The sequence below is a fragment of the Asparagus officinalis genome, chromosome 2 (assembly GCF_001876935.1).
Source record: "Asparagus officinalis chromosome 2, Aspof.V1, whole genome shotgun sequence".
Classification (NCBI taxonomy): domain Eukaryota; kingdom Viridiplantae; phylum Streptophyta; class Magnoliopsida; order Asparagales; family Asparagaceae; genus Asparagus; species Asparagus officinalis.
Window position 1 is genome coordinate 16,875,895 of NC_033795.1, and position 17,910 is coordinate 16,893,804.

Sequence of the window (17,910 nt, forward strand, 5' to 3'; positions counted from 1 at the left end):
TTTCTATTAAAATACTCACTAGTTATATATAAACAACAAACGAATACGCAACGTGAAGAAAGCAATCACAAATTTATATAACATAGTACGAAACGATACAAATTACAATCACAAATGACATACGGAAACAAACAACTCACGAAACCGCTACAAATTACAATCACAAATGACATACGGAAACAAACACAGAACGAAACCGCTACAAATTACAATCACAAATGACATACGAAAACAAACACAGATCGAAACCGCTACAAATTACAATCACAAATGACATACGAAAACAAACACAGATCGAAACTGCTACAAATTACAACATCAATGCCTAATCCTAACTGGACAATTATTTTTGTTATGGCCCGGTTGATCGCATCTACTACACATATTTCTCCTCCTAACTCCTTCACGACCGTCATCCATACAATTTCTATTTCGTACGGAACGATGACGCCCCGTCGGCCTTTTACACAAATGAGGTAATATCAGTAGCCCTATGGTGGACGAAAACACTCTTTGTATGTTTGTCGATAGTTGTAAGTAGAATACCAAGCCTCGACGAACTCATAATGTGAAATCCTCGCACCACCTTGTAGATCAGAACAAGCCGTGACAACATGTGGACAAGGAATCCATTGTAATTACGGTACATTGCAAGTGCACGTACACGAGTGATCCACTAACATGTTAACTTTGTAAGAGTGATTTTCTCTATGTGATATTCCCTCAATGACCTCCCATTCATTAAAATCGTATCTTACGACATGAAAGGATCGAGCTTGCGCAATCCGAGCCGCTAACATTTCATCATTCTTCGGTGTGAGCTCCGAGCGGATATTTTCACCAAGTTCACGACGTCGTAGAAAGAAGTTATTAAGTCTGTAGAATATTTTAGCAACTAGTGACTGTATTGGCATACCGCGTGCTCCCCTAAGCACGTCATTGAAACTCTCTGAAGCGTTCGTAGTCATCATACAGAACCGTCTCCCTCCATCTTCACATAAAACCAACTTATCAACATTGTGTGATCCCAAACTAATTTTGATCCAATCATGTGCAGCTCGAGAAATAAACTTAATCCTCTCTCGTATTTGGTCATAAACTAAATTTTCTGTTGCACAGCCGGCTTGCCAAAGAAGATCTTGAACCTGACCGTTTCCATATTTCTTCTTGAAGCTGTCCCTAATATGTCGCAAGCAATAACAATGTGCATGTGATGATGGGAAATGACGTTGGAGTGCTCTTGGAATTCCTTTCATCCTATCAGATATGAATGTAATCGGTCGCGCCCCCACACTAGGGATATGATATCTAATGCATGTAAAAAACCACGCTCAATTCTCTGTGTTTTCAATATCAACCACTGCAAATGCCAAAGAAAACAAACCGCCATCCGCGTCAACTCCGGTGGCAACAAGCAAAACGCCTTTATACTTGCCGTATAAGTGGGTGCCATCAATGCTAAGAAGAGGACGATAATATTGGAAACCCTCAATATAAGGCCCAAATACCCAAAATACACCCGTAAATCGTCGTTCTTCGCCATCAAGAGGGTCTGATGAAACTTCATATACAGTCCCAGGATTTTCTCTTTTGAGTGCTTCAAGATAATGCGGTAAGATCTCATAAGATTTATCTCAATCCCCAAATATTTTTATCATCACCTTCCTCCTAGCATTCCAACACTTATTGTATGATACATCCAAGTTGATCGCTTTATGCACTAAAAGATGAATATCTTTTGGCCGTAGATCAAGATCCTCCCTCGGATACGGTAAAATCAATCGATATATAAAAGAAGAGGACGCATGCTTGTTATTCATCTCCAATTGAGGATTGCTACATGTGTGGACTCCGTTGTACGCCGTGATTTTGAAATGCCCACCTACTCTTACACCCGAACGTGAATTAAGCTTCCAAGGACAATTCACATTCCCGTCATAGTGTCCATCAAGATCTTCATCTTCACCATCTTTGCGATAAAAACAAACCGCATTATAGCTTGTTGTGTTATTTTTTGTTGGCCTAAACTTGACATTTTTTGCAATGGCATACGAGCGAAGCGCATGGATCAATTTCTTCTTACTCTCATATAGATCTCCCTTCACGAATGAGAAGTCCTCGCCATGTGTATGATTATCGCTATTAGTGCTAATAGGAACACTTTCCATCACGGAGTTATCGATCCATTCTTCTCCTTGAAGTTCATCGGGCGGCGGATCCCACTTTCCATCACGGAGTTATCGATCCATTCTTCTCCTTGAAGTTCATCGGGCGGCGGATCCTCTAAGACAACATACTCATTATTAGCATAACCATTCTTCTCCTTGAAGTTCATCGGGCGGCGGATCCTCTAAGACAACATACTCATTATTAGCATAACACTCGTCAATGTGGTAGTTGTCCCCTTCATCACGATCTATCAAGGTCATGCTATTAATTTGTAAGCTCTCCTCTTCATCATCATTCTCAGATTCAATACTTGCATTATCTTCTTGAACTCCCGTGTTAGTATAGACCACATTCTAAGTGCCCACAAACGAAGGACCGCTCATATATTATGATTGTGTCCAACCTTCATCTTGTTGAGGAGATAAAAAGCCAACGAAATCAACATCAGGATCCTCCAATATGCGGGAATAAATTCCGTCATAATTCAACGATTTGCCCAAATTCATTTGATGTTTTTCAATGAAAATTCGATCGAACGCTTCTCGTCATGTAAGACTCCAATGAGACTCATATCGTAGTCACTTGATATTTGAATGTAGCTTGTCTTGTTCCTCACAACAGGATAATTGCAAATAATATTAAGGTGATACTCACGGGAGTTGGTTAATGTAAGTTTGTGCAATTCATTAACCAACTCATTGAAAGTACACGATTTTGTTATAAACAATGGTCTCGTCGCACCTCCTTCATAAACGGGCAGATTATTTTCGAGGTAGTTAATTTTCCCATCATACGAACACAAAATTACGATTCGATCGTTCATCATTACCTCTGAAGAGTAAAATATTCAAGATCAATATTACACGAAAAGACTTTAAAATTTTATTGTTACTTACAATTAAATCCTATATCAATTTTAGGGAACCATAATTTTACCCAAATTCATACTCTAAATCGACAAAATTATTTAAGTTTCTTCACATAATTCATAAACAATTCATAATTAAATTCTAAAATATAATGTTTTACATGTAATCACCATGAAATAGCGAGAAAATACAAGAAATTAAGAGAATAAATAATTTTGGGAGGAATTTACCTTCAATTTGTCGAACTCCGACGACAACGGCGGTTCCGGCGGTTGGAATGAGGTGTCGACGGTCGGAATGGGGTTCCGGCGATCGGAGTCGGGTTCCGGTAGTCGGAATTGGGGGGAGGCGGTCGGTTTTGATGTGGACAGCGGTGGTTAGGACGAGAGAGAGAGTTAGGGTTTGGGGCGGTTGCGGGGAGAGAGAAATGAGATCGGCAGAGGCTGCTGTCGCGTGCGTATATATAGGCCGGCCAAATTCCCCAGAGAATCGCTCGCTGAAAAATTTGGCCTCAGCTTCACGGGAGTTGAAATCCCGTGAAGCTGCAGGCCAAATTTCCCAGCGAGCGATTCTCTGGGGATTTTGGCCTGCAACTCCACGGGAGTTGAACTCCCGTGGAGTTTATTCACGAAAATAATCTTCACGGGAGTTGAACTCCCGTGAAGTTTAAAAGTGTGCTAAACTTCACGGGAGTTCAACTCCCGTGAAGTTTTGTAAAAAAAATTTTCAAAAACCGACCTGGTTTCAGCGACAGGACTGAAACCAGGTCGGTTTTTAAAATTATTAACAAAAGCGGTCGTTTTTTGCAATTAAATAGTGAAAGGGGTTGGTTTTGAAAAATTGTCCGTGGAAAATTACTTTTTTTAGTTTCATGTTAGTAGAACTGTTAAGACTTTTCTTCTTCCTAGCGACTTAAGTTCTCCATTTATTTTCAACATATTTTATATTTTCTTTTCAACATAATATAAAATATAATATTTTATATTTTATATTTTTATATTTATTTTATATTTTTTAAACATGTTTATTATATTAACGTGTATTATTATATTAACGTGTATTATTATATTTGTTATTTCTTTATATTCTTAAGTATTTTAGCAACTTTTTTTTTTTTTTTGGCTAAAATTTGAGATTTTGAATTGGAGTTGATGGTCCATATTTAATATTATAATTATTTAAAAGGGATAAATTATCATACCATATTTAATAAAAGTGACCTGACTCATGCCTAGCACTAATAGGTAAATATAGATTCGTATTAGATGATCATTATTTGTCTATAGACCACAATGACAAAAACCAAGAAAAGAACAAAAATGTCATATCTAAACGTTGATTTTTATACATAAACTATATTAATGGATGGCCTGAATACCATTACTCATATGTATTACATTAGGTTTTTTATCTATATTTGATTAGATCAAATTTATTCACTACCAAACAATTCAACTGTGGTGCATACTTAGATAAGTAATTTAGGAAGGCCAAAAAAAGATGATTAATGACTTTTTTAATAAAATAATTTATCTAGATTTTCTATGAAAGAAAATTAAGCATTTCCCTTCATCTCATTAAAGCTAAGACTAATTATTTGGAGAAGGCACCAACTTGCAAAATTTTGACAACTCAAGGTATTTTTTTTGCTATTTAAAATTAGACTAATTAGAATAAAAAATTGAAAATCATACTTATTTTAAATATGAAAAAGTATAAAACTATCTATTCATCCTAATTAGGAATAGTATATAGAGATTTTTTTGTTTCTGTAGCTTTACACCAACATTGGCAAAAAATTCATTCTATCTACTCTAAGTCTCCACCCCTCAAATTACTGTGCTTACAAATAGTATATAGAGAAAATTGACTAATTAATTCTAAATTCTCTTGCTTAAGGTGTATTATAATTTTTTGGTACAATTTTGTTCCTTACTATCGTTGATATAATTTTCTTATGGTTTGTTTTTATTTTTTGACACATATTTTTTACCTATAGGATAATACCATCTCAATTCTAATTTCGTACTCAAGATTTACTCCATAATCCCGAGTATCAGGTTAGTAAAGAATATCAATAATTTTTATATTTTAATTGTGATAATGATTATAGTTGGTCGTTTACTATTGAATTTTAATGAAAATATATGCTACTTTGTCTAACTATTTGCATTGCTCATATGTATTCATAGATTAATGTTAAATATATATATATATATCCTTTGTAGAAATTCATTATCTGGTATTCGGATTACATAATTTTTTTAAACAGAAGAGAACACTACAATCCTCAGTATTAAAAATACCAAATATTTTCGGTTGAGTGGTGAGCAGAAGAAAGCTTACATTAATAGAATTGTGGATAATAAGAGAAAGAGACAAAGTAATGACTCTGCTGGTAATATATTAATGGCAAACGACAACGTAAAGTTGACCTATTTTGATATTTAACCACGTACAATGCACGTGCATAAAAACTAGTAAAATAAAAATAGTTTAATATTTTTTTAGTTATCTATATTGTTGGGGGCAAATGGCAAATACAAATATGTCAGAACTAAGATTTAATTAGCTCTATGCTATATTTTCTCCATTATGCTAGGACATCTAGCATGGAGAAAATACTAAAAGGTTTTTTTTTAACGGGTGCCTAAGGACACCCGTTAATATAGAGTAACTTTAATACAAATTTAGAATAGTTTCTAATTTTTCATTAATATAGCAGTATTGGGTAGATAATACAGAACAAGTACACAATCCTGTGTAAACCACAATACAAAAATATTCTGTAAAACCCTAAAATTTTGAATATTTTATGATAAATAATAATAAATATGTTATATATTTATAAATAACATATTATGATGTTTGAGTATGCTAGGAATTGAGTTGAGATCAATTCAATGTATATATGTATATATATAAGAGTAAATGCACAAATCATGCTCGATGTATAAATCTGGAAATTTATGACCAGTTGAGATATTTTGTATTTTACACATTGATACGTTGTGAATATGGAAAAACTTAAAAGACCATAGTTTTAGATATCTTCAGCATCTTTCCAACAAATCTTTAATCACCTCATTCCAAAGTCGTATACGAAAGTTACAGCTAAAATACCGAAGAGTATGTTTCTAGTCAGACTGGGTTTTTCAGTTTCGGGTTTCGGGTTTGGGCTGTAGTTTTTTGGGTTTGCTGTCATATATACACATGTTTAAACATGAAAAACACATCTTTTCTCCTGTGTTCCAAACCTTAGTAGCCCTTTTCCCCTCTCTCAAACCCTAGTTCTTTTCTTTGGCGATTTTGAGGTGTGTTCCAAACCTTAGTAGCCCTTTTCCCCTCTCTCAAACCCTAGTTCTTTTCTTTGGCGATTTTGAGGGATTTCGGAGGATTTTTCAGACCCTAGTTCTTTTCTTTGGCGATTTTGAGGGATTTCGGAGGATTTTTCAGCAGGTTTTGTGCAGTGCAACGAAGAGGATTGGTTCTCTTTCACGTGGCAAGAGTTTTTCATCTGAGGCGAGTAACATCTCGTCCAACTCTACACCCTTTTATTTTGCACATTTTATTAAGTTTTATTCAGATTTTTTGAGCCTAAAACGTATTTTTAGTGTACAAAAGATAGATCTTTATAACTTATGAAGTGAGAATACATTATCATAATTTTCTAATTGATTACAATAGTAACCTTTGTTAGACCCTAGTCTAAAATTTATTAATCATGAATTAAATCATGCTAATCTAATCCGATTAAATGCCAATTAAAAACTAATTAACAAGTTATCCTAGCAAGTATGAAATACAACAAGATATATGAGCTAAGATAAGCAATATGAATAATGAATTATATCCTATATGATAAACTATATATGCAAGGATATATAAACACAAGGGTAAACAATGTAAACAAGATAGTGGATGATATAGATAATGAGCTAATGACAATGGCGATATAAGATATGAACATAAATATGAATGAACGCCAAAGCACACTCAAACAAGCAATATGATCACGGAGTTCGGACCTTCCGTCCTACGTCTCCGCTCCCCACTCCCGGGGAGAAATCCACTATCACAACCGGGTTTTCTACGCTCACCCGAATAACGTTTACACCTCACAGTGTCGGTTTTCAACGCTCACCGATCAACGTTCACACTCACCCTCACAATGTCGGTTTTCAACGTTCACCGATCAACGTCCGCTCCTCACACTCGGTTTTATAGTTCACCGAAAACTTCACAACACACTCGGTTTCTAGCTCAGCGAAAACCTTACAACACTCACAAAGTAAATACAACAAATTTGTTCTCTACAATAGATGAGAACGCAATGAAAGCACAACTCAAAGTTACAATCTCTCACCACCCAACTATACTATGCAATGAAAGATACAATAAGCTCAATGTGGGTGTGTGTGTAACAATGAGTAAATAAGATCAAATCAACTAAACTCAAGTATGAAATCTAGCTTAAGAACAATGATAATCAATCAAGTATATAAATGTAAAGCTAGAGTTTGAGTTTAGAAAACTTCTCAATTTGATAACAAGAGATGGAGGGATGATAGTTGGAAGCTCAAACTTCAATAGATAATCTCCTCAAGCTCTTGTGGAATTTGATTCACCAAAACAAACTCTCAATTTGCTTAAAAGCTTTTTAAACACACTTAAACCAAACTAAAACCCTTGTTAAAAACTTTATTAAACTTGATTAAAAACTCTCTTGGTTAATTTTTAAAGACATTAGCAATGGGGTATATATACCCACTAGAAATCTCAGCAAAACCCCCCAAAACAAATGACAAAACAGCCCCCAGAGAAACAGCTCAGAAATAGCCGTTAGAAGTCCAACGGTCATATTGTCGGTCGACCGAAAATCCCGTCGGTCGACCGATGAGAGCAAAAACACGAAGATAACTTTCTGGACTAACGTCGGTCGACCGGAAATTTTGTCGGTCGACCGATTTGAGCTCTCGGTCGACCGGACCGGTCGACCGACGACTCTCTGGAAAAATACTAACGAATGGTCAATTGACCGGTCGACCGTACCGGTCGACCGAAAACTGACATTCCAGAAAAATCGGTTTTAGAGCTGATTTTAAAACCCTGTTTAAAAATATCAAATAAATTCAGAAAAATGTAAAACTTTGGGGAATGATTGTAGACATGATAATAAACATGCTACAACGACTGGTTTCGAAAAAGGACTTCCCAAATGAAAAATATCATCATTTTACAAAATAGTCCAAAACATGAAAACCTGAAAATTGATATTTTGATATTTTGACTTAAACAACATTTTGAAACCTTATGAAATGATTGTATAGACTTGATAAAAGATATAACATGTTGTTATGAAGTCTATAACCTAGAAATACAATATTTTCATAAAATTGCATATTCTATGCAAATATATTCAAAACACTAAATATGATTTCATTAAATATAAGCTTGTTAAAGGTGAAATCATATATAGGCATATAAACATGAAACAAAATAGTATTTTCCAATTCTATTCATTTGTTTCATAGTAAAACTTGAAAACTATCAAACCAAAACATATATGTATATATATAACTATATATATACAAAAACCATTAGTGGTAAATTGTTTGTTAAACATCATCAAAACAAGAAGGCCAACAACCTTGACAAATTTCAGATCTGAAATTTATTAATCATGAATTAAATCACAAGTTTTTGCTTTTAAAACGTTTAAACATGTGTATATAAATGTTTAGGGTTTCGACGATATATTTACATGCTAATATTTCGTTTCATGTTGTTTTATATATGTTGATATCGATAATATTATACTTAGATAATAATGATATCACTTCTAGATTTGTTTCGAAGCAGACAGAAACCTATGAAGGGTTTCTGCCTGTTTCGGTTGATCGCCGGCACAATTTGTGCATGTTTACTTTTGTTGTGTGCTTTAATGTGAACGAGGAGTCGTCTTGAATATTTGGTGTTAGAAATTATTGTTTATTATGTATCTTCATATGTGAGATGGCTTGCGGACATGAGTTTAGATTTGCATACCAAGACACGTGTAAAATTAGTGTATATGTATCCTTTTCATATATCTCATTGATATTCTACACATTTCATTCAGTCCATGTGTTGGGCAATTATTATGTGCAGTCCATGTGTTGGACATTCATCATATTCAGTCCATGTGTTGGACATTCATTATATTCAGTCCATGTGTTGGACATTCATCATTCAGTCCATGTGTTGGACAATTTATATATGTAGTCCATGTGTTGGGCATCCACTACACCTAGTCTTAGTCCATGTGTTGGACACCTGTTTAAACCTTGAGTATGACACTTACACTTACATAGGCTGGACATGACACTTATGTGGGTTTTGACATGACATGGTATTTGAGTTCTGAGATGGGTTAGTCTTCTTTATATTATTGTTCATATATTAGATCTTGGGTTTGGTATTTGGGGATTTACAATTTGAGATACAAGGTATATATATGAGGGTTTCCTTATTTGGATTATTTCGCTCGACGTACCTATGCTCGTATTGTAATTTCCTAAATACTAAAATGCTCTTATTGTTAGGATCAATGATTTCATATATATATACGTATTAACTATATTTTCTATATGCAACGAGCCCTCTCCCTTGGGGTTGGTTGTGATGTTGCTCGCTAGCGCTTTGGCGCTCATTGTTCCCTCCTATTCCAGGTAATGAGCCAGGTGCACGGAGAGTCGCAGGTTGATGACGATACTTATTAGCGTCCATCTTTTATTTATAGTTTTATTTATTTATGGAGCTCCACTGTAGACATTTTGTTTAGACATTTGTGAGTTATGTTCTAGAAGTTGTAAATGTTGTGTGCCTTATTTCCTTTTATCAGATATTCTGTATTTGAGACTTGTTGAGATCTCCAGACTAGTTATTTCAGAGATTCACTTTATATTTTTGTATGTTGGATGATGAAATATCATTTTTATCTCTATTATTTCATCTTATATCTCTTGTATTATCTTTTACTTGATTTTGTATCTACACTTGTTGTTGACTCTACTAGAGAGATAGTAATTGTGATGGTGAAACATGTTATTATACGGTGTGGTGCATGGTAGGTTTGACATTCCTGGTTTTACCTCGGACTACAACCTTATGTGAACCCAGGGGCGTCACAGTTGGTATCAAAGCTCTAGTTCTAGTATCCTTAGGATCATCCTGTGTCGAGTCGTGGAGCTAGGATAGAGTTTTTTAGGATCGCTATAAGTAGTTTTATAGCGACGGAAATGTCCGTCGCTATTGTTCCGTCGGTAAATTGCTGTTTTCCACTAGTGTAGGTTTCAAGCAAATCCGAAGGAATCACATTTGAAAGCTGTAAAAAGAATTTTTAGATATTTAAAGGATACAACCAACTATGGTTTATTTTATAATAAATCTAGCAATTTGGATTTAATTTCATATAGTGATGCGGATTTTACGGGATGTAAAATTGATAGAAAGAGCACAAGTGGTACTTGTCATTTTTTAGGACACTCATTAATATCTTGGTTTAGCAAGAAACAAAATTCAGTTTCTTCATCCACAACTGAAGCCGAATACATTACTGCTAGTTTAGCATGTGCTCAAGTTATGTGGATGAAGCAAACCTTGTTAGAATGTAATATTAAATGTCAAACTTCACAAATATTTTGTGATAACACTAGTGCTATTAATTTATCAAAGAATCCATAATATTAAATGTCAAACTTCACAAATATTTTGTGATAACACTAGTGCTATTAATTTATCAAAGAATCCAGTACATCACTCCCGTACCAAACATATAGACATTAGACATCATTTTCTAAGAGATCATGTTCTTAAAGGAGATATCTCTTTAGAATTTGTTTCAACAGATAAACAAATTGCCGATATATTCACAAAACCCCTAAAAGAAGAAACTTTTGTAAAATTTAGACGCGAATTAGGTATATGTACAATAATCGACATTAATTGATATATATGTGTGTTACTATGTATGTGTGAATGAAAATGTTTGAAATATATGTGTATTATTTGTATAAACAAAATACTAGGGTTAAACCAGAAGTTTTACACAAATTGTTGTGTAATTCACTGTCTGGTCGACCATATTTTGACCTGGTCGACCATACATGTTGATACTGGACAGTAAACGGATATCTATCACTATATGGTCGACCAGGACCTGGTTTGGTCGACCAGACAGCAGCAGTTATGCCCAGTTTGGATTTTTGTGTTATGACATCAAGTCTTTAGTACACTTTGACTACTTTTAATTATTTTCACCAGTCCTTGACTCCTTGGAGACTACATTCAAAGCATCTTTGACTCATTGGGTACACAACCCATTGAATGAATCTTTGACCATTGAAAACCCTCATACTTCTCTCTATAAATACCCGTCGAATGACTGCTCACGGTACGAGTGATCGGACAGATGCCAGATCAACCTGCGCGTTCATAAATGTAGCTCACCTCGGTTGTCCAAGCAAAGGGTGAAAGCCACCGGCGCTCGGTGGTTGGTCAGATCCATTCGAGTACCTGACAGCCATTGTCACACGTACGAGGATAGGCCTTCCCATTCATATGTGATATGACATAAAGCACAATCCCTCGAATGACCATTCATATTGCTAGGGCGGCAGGCTCTCTCACCTCCATCAGTGGTCAAATCCCACGAATCAAGGGATGGCCCATGCCATCCCTTGCCTATTAAAACCCATCTTCAGCCAGCATGAAAAGGGGATTGGCTGTTGCATATTGGGCTCTTTTCTTGTTAGATTGTTCTATACAAATATGAGCTACAAGTCTAGTTATCTCAAGTCTATGGTGAAGAATGTACCCATTAAGCTCACTCCTAAGAGGATTTCCCAAATACTCAATGTACCCAATACCGGTGAAACTTTGAGTGAAATCGAGATGACCGATCCTACAATTCTTGCTTCTATGCTAGAAGATGGTCAAAATCTTAATCCTCCTATCTACAATAGAGTTCTTTGCCCTCTTCCTAGACTAATTGGTAGGATTCTCTCTCATAATATCCTCCAAAAGTCGGGTTCTTTTACTTACATCTCTCTTGATCTAGCCAAATTCATTTATGCCGTCATGGGAGATATTAAAGTTAATTGGGCACTTGTTATTTACAACAACTTGCTCAAAAAGGTTTCCGCTACTCTTGATCATGGATGTGTTCTTACACATATTTTCAAAGCTTTTGACGTTCCCATCCATATGGAGTCGGATATGTAGGACCCTAGAGGGGGGGTGATTAGGGTCTTATACTAATCTAATCCGATTAAATGCCAATTAAAACTAATTAATAAGTTATCCTAGCAAGTATGAAATACAACAAGAATATAAGCTAGGATAAGCAATATGAACAATGAGATATCTCCTATATGATAGAGATATATACAAAGATATATAAACAACACAAGGGTAAATAATCTAAACAAGATAGTGGATGAATTAAATGAGTAATGCACAATTGGCGATATAAGATAAATGCAAGAACAAATACGCCAAAGAAAAACTCAAACAAGCAATATAATCACGGAGTTCGGACCTTCCGTCCTACGTCTCCGCTCCCCACTCCCGGGGAGAAATCCACTAACACAATCCGGTTTGGAAGCCGGAACTTCTTCTACACACTCGGTTTTCTAGCTAACCAAAAACTCTACAACTCACACTCTTGCAATCACACTCTACACCCACTAAGTGTTGGACCTAGCCGTGTCTCCCTCAAGTGCTCGGTTACAACCTCTCCCTAGGCACGTCAACCGACGCCACTCCTCTTGGGACGATCCCCGACTCTCACCACACACTCCTCACTCGGTGTACAAGTGTATTACAAAGTGATTCTCACAATAAGCACAAATATGACAAATGATTGTTCTCAAAACAAGGTGAGAACTCAATTAAGCACAACTCTTAGTCACAAACCCACAACCCCAAATTATACTATGAATGTAAATACAATAAGCTCAATAGGTATCAATAATGAAATTGCTAGAGAAAAGAGTTAGAAAACTTCTCTAAGAACACAAGAAGAGGATGAAGGGGATTGAGAATGAATCCCTCAATCTGCAGTGAAAACTTTCTCCTTTGTAAACAGAAATCCAAACTCAAAACAAACAGTAAAACCCTAAACCCTTGCTTAAACTTTTCTTTTCTTTTTAAAACATTTCTTAGTTAGCTTGAGGTTGAAGACAATGGGGTATTTATACCCTCTCACAACTCAGCCAAAAACCCCAAGCCAAAGGACAACAAAGCCCCCAGAAAGCTCCTCAGAAAAGTAGCCGTTGTGCCCAACGGATCTATTGTCGGTCGACCGAAAATTCCGTCGGTCGACCGATAAGAGCAAAAACACGAGGAAAACATTTTGGACCATCGTCGGTCGACCGGTGCGGTCGACCGATGAAAACTTTCGGTCGACCGACGGAAATTTCGGTCGACCGCTGTCCAGGTCGAAAACAAAAGAAAACAGGCAGAGACTTCGTCGGTCGACCGGTACGGTCGACCGATGGAGCTTTCGGTCGACCGGACCGGTCGACCGAAAGACTCTCTGTCGCACAGTGAGAAATGAACAAATGATCGGTCGACCGGTACGGTCGGAAACTGATATTCCAGGTTCTGAAAACTATTTATCTGATTTTAAAACCCTGTTTAAAAATATCAAATAAATTCCAAAAAATGTAAAACTTTGGGGAATGATTGTAGACATGATAATAAACATGCTACAATGACTGGTTATCAGAAAGGACCTCCCAAATGAAAAATATCATCATTTTACAAAATAGTCCAAAACATAAAAATGTAAACACATGAGTTTGATGTTTTGACCTAAACCAACTTTTAAAACTTTACAAAATGATTTTATAGACTTAGTAAAACATGTATGAACTGATATTGAAGTCTATAAACTAATAATACAATATTTTCACAAAATTGCATATTCTATGCAATGTTTTCAAAAACACAAATCATATATATATTCATAAAAACTCAAAACACATGTATGTATATATATAACTATATATATATGCATAGAAACCAAAACTTATGTATATATATATAACTATATACATATACGAAGAAACCAATAAATGTGTGTGTATAGATAATTAAGCTTAATGTATTAAACACACATAGTATAAATCCTAAACTAGATTACCCAAGCTTGATCTTGATCTTCAATAAGCTCGACTTGGTGATCTTGCGGATGAAGCTTGAACTTGGATCTTGAACTTTGAATAGCAAGGCTTCACCGACATTCCGCCAACCTCATCTCTTTGAGCCAGGTTCCCAGTTTTGGCGAACCGCTCAAATCAGGCGAGCCTAACAGTTAGTCGAGCCCCACTTCTTGAGCCAGGTTTCCATTCGTGGCGAACCGCTCAAAACAGGCGAGCTTAACAGCTTAGGCGAGCCCCATCTCTTTGAGCCAGGTTCCCAGTTTCGGCGAACCGCTCAAATCAGGCGAGCTTAACAGTTGAGGCGAGCTCATCTCTTTGAGCCAGGTTCCCAGTTTCGGCGAACCGCTCAAATCAGGCGAGCCTAACAGTTAGTCGAGCCCCACTTCTTGAGCCAGGTTTCCATTCGTGGCGAACCGCTCAAAACAGGCGAGCTTAACAGCTTAGGCGAGCCCCATCTCTTTGAGCCAGGTTCCCAGTTTCGGCGAACCGCTCAAATCAGGCGAGCTTAACAGTTTAGGCGAGCCCCATTTCTTTGAGCCAGGTTCCCAGTTTCGGCGAACCGCTCAAATCAGGCGAGCCTAACAGTTAGTCGAGCCCCACTTCTTGAGCCAGGTTTCCATTTGTGGCGAACCGCTCAAAACAGGCGAGACTAGCAGTTCAGGTGGGCTGCATCAAACTCCCACTTGGTCAAACCTTCAGATAGTTAGGACCAAAGCCACAATCCCCCGCCAATCCTCTTCAATAGGATGGCGGGACCCCCACTGTCACGTTAACAGTTACCTCTGACAAATCAACTTACCAGTCCTCTTCAATAGGATGGTAGGTCCATAGAGTTGCTCAAATCGCAATAAACTCCCACTGTCATGTTAACGGTCACCTCTGACAAAATCAACTTGCCAATCCTCTTCAAAAGGATGGTAGGTCCTCAAAGTCGCTCCGATCGCGGCAATTCCTATCACGTTAACGATTACCTCTGATAGCCGACACCGTCATTCCCGCAAATGACGTTGTCCGATCAGTCGTCATACTCATACGTCCCTGAACGATTTGATTCTCCCAGCACCGTCTTTCCCATAAAAGGCGTTGTTGTTTGATAGTGGCCTACTATGCGATGTGCTGCTATTTCAGGGTTAGTCTTTGCCCCAAGAGAAGACAAATCAGGGTTCGTCTTCATCTTTGCCCTAAGAGAAGACAAGTTTCCCCCTTATCCTCCAACCGGTGCATGAGGCTAAACTGTTCCCCTATACTCCAACTGGTGCATGAGTCTAAACTGCCCCCTTTTACTCCAACTAGTGCATGAGTCTAAACTGCCCCCTTTACTCCAACTGGTGCATGAGTCTAAACTGCCCCCTTCACTCCAACTGGTGCATGAGTCTAAACTACCCCCTTCACTCCAACTGGTGCATGAGTCTAAACTGCTCCTACCCTCCGACTGGTATACGAGGTTAAACTGCTCCCTTAATCCAAAACGCCTCGAAAGGCTAAGGATAGAGGAGAAATTTTAGCATTGAGCCTAAGAGAAACTCCTCGACAACTTACCATGCTAAGGGCAAGAGCATGGCTAGTCCAACTCAAACGGCAGTTGGTAAAGACAAATCAAGTCCGTTGATAGCTGAGGGTTTGCTCAAAATCCTAGAAGGCGATCATCAGCTGCGAGTGAAGAGCAGGGATCACTTTACGGGACTTCATATCCAAAGTGTTCCAGACCCCATGCGGCCTGATTCAGGTCTGAAAACTTTGGAGGGGGTTTTGTAGGCAATAAAAATTGCCTTTAAATCCTTATCAGAGAAGTTCAGACAAAACTGCTAAAACCTCGCCCGAAATAGCAGAAAAAGGGGAAAACGCAGATATCTCCCAAACCGTAAGGAATTTGGCGAAACGGAGGAAGCGAACCGAAGCCTTCGGCTAGGTTCGGATGACTCCATCTCGTCGAGATAGGCGATTTTCATATATAACTCGTCCAATTCCGACTTACGGTTTGAAAGTTACGGCTTATTCTTCAATCCATGCTCAGCAGCTCGCCTGCAACTCAAATTCGCCTGCAGTCCCAAATCCGCCTGCAGACCCAAGTCTGCCTGCGCACCTGAGCTCGCCTGCAAACCCAGTTCGCCTGCTAGCTCGCCTGCAGACCCAAGTCCGCCTGCAGTCCCAAACTCACCTGCAGACCCAGTTCGCCTGCAAGCTCGCCTGCAGACCCAAGTCTGCCTGCACACCCGAGCTCTCCTGCAGACCCAGCTTGCCTGCAAGCTCGCCTGCAAACTTAAGTTTGCCTGCAGTCACAATCTCGCCTGCAGACCCAGCTCGCCTTCAAGCTCGCCTGCAGACCCAGCTCGCCTACAAGATCGCCTGCAGACCCAGCTCGCCTGCAAGCTCGCCTCCAGACCCAGCTCGCCTGCAAGCTCGCCTGCAAACCAAAGTCTGCCTGCAGTCCCAAGCTCGCCTGCAGACCCAAGCTTGCAGATCGCCAGCTCCTTCTCAACTGGCCCACTTTGGCGTATGCGGAACAGTTACATCAGTGGTCAAACTCCCAACAAAATCAAACGGGAGAGCGGCAGACAGTACCCCGAAGACCGTTCAAGCGGCCGCTCACAGTACGAATGATGGGCCCAGGTGTCAAGTCAACCTGAACATTCATAATATGCCAGCTCACCTCGGCGGTGTCTGACGTCAAGGCGGATCCGCCAGCCACCCGCGGCCTGCTCCAAGCCTACCTCGCAGCTACCAGAACCCGCTTTCCCACCTCTCTCGGCCTGAGACGAGCACAGACACCGGGTACTACTCCAGGCCGTTCGAATGACCATGCTCACGCGTACGAGTGCCGATCGGCCAGATCCCAGATCAACCTCAGCGCGTGTCATAATGCAGCCTCACCTCGGATGTCAAGCAGAAGGCGTGGAAGCACCGGCCGCTCGGGTGGTTGTGTCAATCCATTCGAGTACCTGCACAGCCGTTGTCACACGTTCACGAGGATAGCGCCTTCCCATTCCTATGCTGATATGACATAAAGCACAATTCCCTCGAATGACCATTCATATTGCTAGCGGCGGCAGCTCTCTCACCTCCATCAGTGGTCAATCCCACGAATCAAGGGATGGCCCATGTCATCCCTTGCCTATTAAAACCCATCTTCAAGCCAGCATGCAAAGGGGTATGGCTCGTCGCATATTCGCTGGCTAATCTCCCAAAGGTTGGAACCTGCAGACCCTTATGCCAAGAGGCCTTCCTCGTTGATGAACGGAGGCTCCGGCAGCAACTTCGATCGCGATGCGTCCAAGGAAGCAGACTGCGGCGCGAGCACCGAGCCAAGGCGTCCTAATCGCCACGAGGAACCCAACCGATTAAACAAGGGCAGGCGCCTTTCCTCCGCTTCTTGTTGCTAAAACATTGATTTATTAGTTTGTAATAAGCCTCTTACTCAATACAAACGAAAGCCCTCCCTGTTTTCGGTGACGCATCAAAATTTACACCTACAGATATATATATGTATATATATATATATATATATATATATATATATATGTCCATTTTGACTCATAAACTCTTATTTCTTATTATCAGAGTTGGCAGGACGTGGTAGACCTCGTACTCGGAGAGCTGGACAGGCAGAGTCACAACAGGCTCCACCTGAGCCACAGCAAGCTCAACCCGAGCCACAGCAGGCACCG